This window comes from Rhinolophus sinicus, linkage group LG03, assembly GCF_036562045.2.
Source record: "Rhinolophus sinicus isolate RSC01 linkage group LG03, ASM3656204v1, whole genome shotgun sequence".
Lineage (NCBI taxonomy): Eukaryota > Metazoa > Chordata > Mammalia > Chiroptera > Rhinolophidae > Rhinolophus > Rhinolophus sinicus.
Genome location: NC_133753.1, coordinates 150,502,200 through 150,508,736, shown reverse-complemented (window position 1 = coordinate 150,508,736; position 6,537 = coordinate 150,502,200). Strand labels below are relative to the sequence as shown.

The following is a 6,537-nucleotide window of genomic DNA, read 5'->3' as shown; positions in this document are numbered from 1 at the left end:
GAGGTAAAGGAGCGCCTGTCTCAAGGAGAACTGTGGGTGTTGCTTATGTGTAACGGGGAAATTGACAGGAGACCCACAGAGTATTTATGAAATTGATTTCAGCGAAAGCACTACCAACTTAAACTGAAAGAGACAGAGAGAATACAAAATGAAAGGAGGCTGTTGGATCTCCCAAATTCTACTGGCAGGAAACAGGATGATAAAACTACTCAGCTGCAAACGTGTGTACCTTTCATTATTCATTATACCTGGATTATTCTCAGGCCTTGGAATCTAATCCAGGAACTCTGGCAGAAGTTTGCAAGGCTGAATTTACTTTCTAGTGGTAATCTTCCACCTCCCCAACCCCCCGCCTTTTGGGGGCATTTTTAAAAAAATAATATTTTATGGTCTTTCTCTTCAATGAGGCAGCCGAGCAGCCTCCCCAGCAGATGCAGAGATGCAGATCTTTGGGAAGACCCTGAGGGGCAAGACCATCACCCTGGAGGTCGAGCTCAGTGACACCATGGAGAATGTCAAAGCTCTAATCCAAGATAAGGAGGGCATCCCACGGGACCAGCAGCATCTGGTTTTTGCAGGCGACCAGCTGGAGGATGGCCGCACTCGCTTAGACTCTAACAGCCAGAAAGGGTCCACCCTGCACTTGGTGCCTCGCCTGTGGGGCAGCATCATCGAGCTCTCCTTCCACCAACTTGCCCAGAAGGACAATGGCGACAAGATGATCTGCTCAAGTGTTATGCCTGCCTCCATCCCCGTGCTGTCAACTGCCGCAAGAAGCATGGCCACACCAACAACCTACGCCCCAAGAAAAAGGTCAAATATGGCCCCTGCACCACCTCCTCGGCATGCAGGGCAAACCCCTTGGTTCTGGGATTCGATAAAGTTTTTCGTTTGTGGAAAACATATATATATATATATATATATATAATTTTTTTTTTTCCAATTACAGTTGACATGCAATATTAGTTTCAGGTGTTCAACATAGTGATTCAACATTTATATAATTTACAAAGTGATCACCCTGATAAGTCTATTATTCATCGGACACCATACATAATTTTTACAATATTATTGATTATATTCCCTATGCTGTATATTACATCCCTGTGACTGGTTTTATAACTGGCAGTTTGCACATCTTTATCTCTTCCCCCTTTTCATGCATCCCCCAACCCTTCTTCAATCTAGTAACCATCAGTTTTGTTCTCTGTATTTATGAGTCTGTTTCTGTTTTGTTTATTTTGTTTTTCAGATTCCACATATAAGTGAAATCATATAGTATTTGTCTTTCTCTGTCTGACTTATTTCTCTAGCATAGTACCATCTAGGTCCATCCATGTTGTCACAAATGGCAAGATTTCATTCTTTTGATGGCTGAGTAATATTCCATTGTATAAACTCCTATGTATCACTTCTTCTTTGTCCATTCTTCTATCAATGGGTGCTTAGGTTGCCTCCTTATCTTGGCTATTGTAAATAATGCTGCATTGAACAGAGGGATGCACATGTCTTTTTGAATCAGTGTTGGGGTTTCTTCAGATAAATACCCAGAAGTGGAATTGATGGGTACTTCTTTGTCTCTTGTTATAGCCTTTGTTCTAAAGTCTATTTTGTCTGGTATAAGTATTGCTACCCCAACTATCTTTTTTCATTTTTATTTGCATGAAATATCTTTTTCCAGCTCTTTACTTTCAGTCTGTGTGTGTCTTTTGATCTGAATTGAGTCTCTTGTAGGCAGCATGTGGAAGGGTCTTGTTTTCTTATTCATTCAGCCACCCTATGTCCTTTGATTGGAGCATTTAATCCATTTACATTTAAAGTAATTATTAATAGGCATGTAGTTACTGCCATTCTATTATTTGCATTTTTTAAAAATCTTTCTTCTTCTTCTTAAAGAAGTCCCTTTAACACTTTTTTGTAATACTGGTTTGGTGGTGATGAACTCCTTTAGCTTTTTCTTGTCTGGAAAGTGCTTTCTCTGTTCTTTGATTCTAAATCATAACCTTGCTGGGTAGAGTAATCTCGGTTGCAGGTCCTTGCTTTTCATCACTTTGAATATTTTGTGCCAGTTCCTTCTGGCCTGCAAAGTTTCTGTTGAGAAATCAGCTGACAATCTTATGGGAGCTCCCTTGAAAGTAACTAACTGCGTATGCTGCTTTTAAGGTTCTGTCTTTTTCTTTAAACTTCGGTATTTTAATTATGATGTGTTTTGGTGTGGGTCTCTTTGGATTCCTCTTGTTTGGGACTCTCTGGGCTTCTTGGACTTGTATATCTATTTCCTTTGAGTGGTAACCCCTTTTTACCTTTTCTCTCCTCCGTCCCCTTTTATCTGCCCCGTCCCCCTAAATGGGATGTCTATAACTATTTTACTATACCTGCTCCTCCATTGTATGCTGGGTGTGTTTGATAGTGTGTCTTTCTTTTAATAGATTGAGAGTAACTATACCCAAGGAGGCTCATCCATACCTGGACCTGATTTAGATGATGAGATTCTAGGCTTTGAGCAGATGCCATAATGATATGAGGTTCTTGGGGGGAACTTGGGAGGGAGTAAATGTATTTTTCATGTGAAAGGGACAGAAATCATTGGGGACAAGAAGGTAGACTGTGATGGACAGCCTTTGGGGTAGCCCTTACATTCCCCACCTCCTGGTTTCAACCCTTGTGTGATCTCCTCTTGTGTATGAATGAGACCTGTGATGTGCTTCTAACTAGTAGAATTTGGCAAAGGCAATGGTATATATATATATGGTTATATGTTCATGATTACATTACATAAGGCTGCAATCCATCTTGTTAGGAGACCCTCTCTCCTTTGCTGGCTTTGAAGGAGCAAGCTGCCATATTGTGAGCTGCCATATGGAAAAGACCATGCAGCAAGGAGCTGAAAGCAGCCTCCACCTAATAGTCAGCAAGAAAATGAAGTCCTCAGCCTCACAACCTGCAAGAAACTGAATGCTCTACATGAACTTGGAAGCAAATCTGATCCCAGACAAACCTTTGAAGTCCACAGGCAGGTAGGCAGGAAGGAAAGATCACAGCAGGCTAGTATCCCATGAACAGGAGCCAGGACCCCACAGGGACAGATTGGAACCTGTGTTTCTTCTTGTTGTTTTTGACCTTGTTGACAAGGGTGCTTTCAGAAGCTGAGGTTTTTCATCATGGAGCAAAGCACATACACCTGGCCCAGGAGTCAGAAAAACTAAAAGAGAATCCAGTTCGTTATTTAGATATGATGTGAGATAAGGACCTAAGTTCATGTTTTTCCATGTGGGTCTGTAATAGTCCTGGCACCATTTGCTGAAAAAAGACTGTTTGTTCCCCCATTGAATTATTTTGGCACCTTTGTCAAAAATTAATTGACTATAATGCAAAGGTTTATATCTGAACTCTCAGTCCTCAGCCATTGATCTATATGTCTGTCCTTACACCAATACCACACTGTATTGATTCGTGTGACTTTATAGTAAATTTTCAAATCAAGTAATATAAGTCTTCCAACTTTATTCTGTTTTTTTCCCCCAAAATTCTTTTGACTGTATTTTTCATTGTCATATAAATTTTAGGATCAGTGTGTCAATTTCTACCAAAAAAGCCTGATAGGATTTTGATAGGGATTGTGTTGAGTATATAGATCAATTGGAGAATTTCTGTCTTGACAATATTGAGTCTTCCAATCCATAAATGGGACTGTTTCTCCATTTATTTAAATATTCATTAATTTCTTTAAGTAATGTTTTATAATTTTTAGTGTAAAAGCGCACTTTTATTACATTTATTCCTAAGTATTTTATATTGTTTAGGCTTTGTGAATAGACTTTTTTTTTTAAATTTCATTTTTGGATTTGTTGTTGCTACTATGGAAATACAGTTGACTTTTGAATATTAATCTTGTATCCTGCAACCTTGCTAAACTCATTTATTAGTTTTAGTCATTTTGTATGTGGATTCCTTGGGATTTTCTATGCATGGGATAATGTCATCTATGAATATAACCAGTTTTGCTTCTTTTATCCTCAGTTTGGTTTTAATGAACTATCTTCCATCCTGCCCCGGTCAGACCCTCTCTTGGGTCATAGTATTTATTCCTGGCCATCACATATTCCTTGAGGAAACAAAAAAAACCTGAAAAGACAAAATAACCATATGAGTATAATTCCTATGGCCAGACACAACCGTTATGAACACGTGGGGTGGATTCTTTCAGACATTTTTGCAAGAGACATCGTAGCGGAGCTTGTGATGTACTGAGCCCATCCTTCAGCCACCAGATTTCAGTGTGGCTGTGGTGGACACGGCCCTGCACTTTGCCGGCATCCACACCAGCTCACAGCAGTGTCTCTCGCTTTGCTTCAAGTCTGGAAAGCCTGCTGAGCTACATGCAGGCACAGCCTGTACTTTCAAGGCAGTTAACACCCCTCAGTTGGAGGCAGCCCTGAACCAATGAAGGCAGGATTTCAGGGAGAAATGGCCTAGCTTTCCCATCCTGCAGGACATGGACTGTGGGACAATTCTAAGGTGCCTTCTGCATGGTTCCTCAGAGTCCCTATGGGATTGAACTCCAGTTGCCCACAGCTGGAACTTACTCATTTATTAACTTTTCACCCTTCCCCCTTTAACTTCACTACTATTTCCTAAGATCAACTTCCCCCCAAAATGATCTAAACCCAAGTCCTGTCTCAGGGTCTGCTTTCAGAGAAACCTAAACTAAGACAAACTGGGGTATGACCGTGGAACAACGATCACGAGAGGAAGGGGGCTGGCAATGACATCATATAAAAACAATGAACGTAGCCGAGGAAACTGGGAGAAGAGAAAACTTACAGAAGTAATCCTAGTCGTCTTTAAATACCTGGAAGGCATTCGTATAGAAGACCAGGGGAGACACTGGCATTGAGTGTCTTCTAGTCTCTGTACTAGACATTATGCCATGTGCTAACACATACATTATTTTATTCCATCCTTGCAACAGCCCAGGGAGGTAATAACTATCTTTATTTTTGAAATGAATAAACTGAGGCACAGAGAGTTTAAAGAGTTTGCCCAAGGTCCAAAGTTAGCAAGAATTAGAACTGAGATTCAACTCTAAGCCTACCAGCCTCCACGCTTGCGTATCTTCCTGTTGTCCTGTGTGTGTTGCACTGAAGGGCAAGACTGGGACCAATAGGTAGACATTCTGAACCCACAGAATTGTGTTTATATGAATGCAGAGTATTGCAGAGATTGTCTAGATGTTCCTGAATGCAGAGGAACACTTCATGTCTGAACTTGACAATTAGATTGGGGCCTTGTGACAAGGTTCTGGCTAATGGGAATGGACAGATGTGATACACCTGATATTTTCTCAATCTCACTCTTCCCTTTTCTCCCCTCCCCTCTTTTGTCCTCCCATCCCCTTCCCTTCCCTTCCCTTGTCTCTCTCCCATAGTTAGCTCAAAGCAGAGAACCCAGTATAGGATTCTGGGAAGATCCTGGGGGGTGGCAGAGCCAGATAGAAGGTGCATGGATCCATGGATGGAATAGAGCACCCTATGTGTTGACCACATTGGACTTGGACATGAGTAATAAATGAACATACATTGGATTAAGCCCCAGAGATTTGGAGATTGTTACATAATTGGCATTCCCTAAGAAGGGAATGCTTAACCACTACGCCTCCCTGTCTCTAAAGCAGAAGTTATAGTTTGAAGGCTTCGCAATTGGATTGGTTTTGTCCATGCTGGGATATTTTTGTTTTTGTTTTAAAGTTTCAGCCTCTCCTTAAAAATTAAAAGATGACATAAAAATCCTGTTTTCTCTTGAAAAGTCAGAAGGTCTAGCAAAATTGCCTTGTAGGCCATTATGGAAACAAGCAGCTGGAGCTGTGGCGTGGCATAAACATGGCTCCCTCATTTACGTTACTATCCGGTTCTGGAAACTTTTGATTTTGTGAACCCGGAAAGGCTCCATCTAAAGCTAAGTTCTCCCCAGGCATAGAGCATAGCGTTGGGCATGTCATAGAGACTCAACAAATGTTTATGAAATGAATGAATAAAAGTAGAACCTGGGTTCCCTCACCCTCTCCCTCTTCATCCAGCTCTCCCTTCTGTGGACGGGGACCACTGAATCTGAGTCGCTGAGGGGTAACACACAAGACTAATTTCCCTTTAGTTCCAAGCATCCAGGTTCACAGGTACCTACAAATGCAGTAGTTGACTTGGGCTCACATGAACATTTTGTATTAATGGAAAATGTTTGCTTCTATACAACTGTTTGCTCTGAAGAACTGGCCAAAGCTGGGGGGGAATGACCAGCTGGGTGTATTGGTTCTGTCTTGGGTTAGGTTGTGCGCCATGGACTCTTTGTAAAGTCCTTAGAGCAGGACACAGACAGGCTGGCTGCTCTGCTCCCAGCTTTGGAGACTCATTCGGAACAGTGCTCGTGAAGGACAGACACAATTTTAATCTGCCGGGCTTAGAGCAGCCACAGACTGCTGGATTTACATGTGGGTGTGTAAGCCGCGCACACGGGAAGCTTCTCTCCCAGGCTTGTTAGCAA

General features: G+C 41.7%; 1 pseudogene; it reads left to right on the top strand.

The window, feature by feature from the left end:
- Positions 1-386: 386 nt before the first annotated feature.
- On the top strand, positions 387-4,447 carry LOC109445673 (ubiquitin-ribosomal protein eL40 fusion protein; annotated as a pseudogene).
- Positions 4,448-6,537: the final 2,090 nt, after the last annotated feature.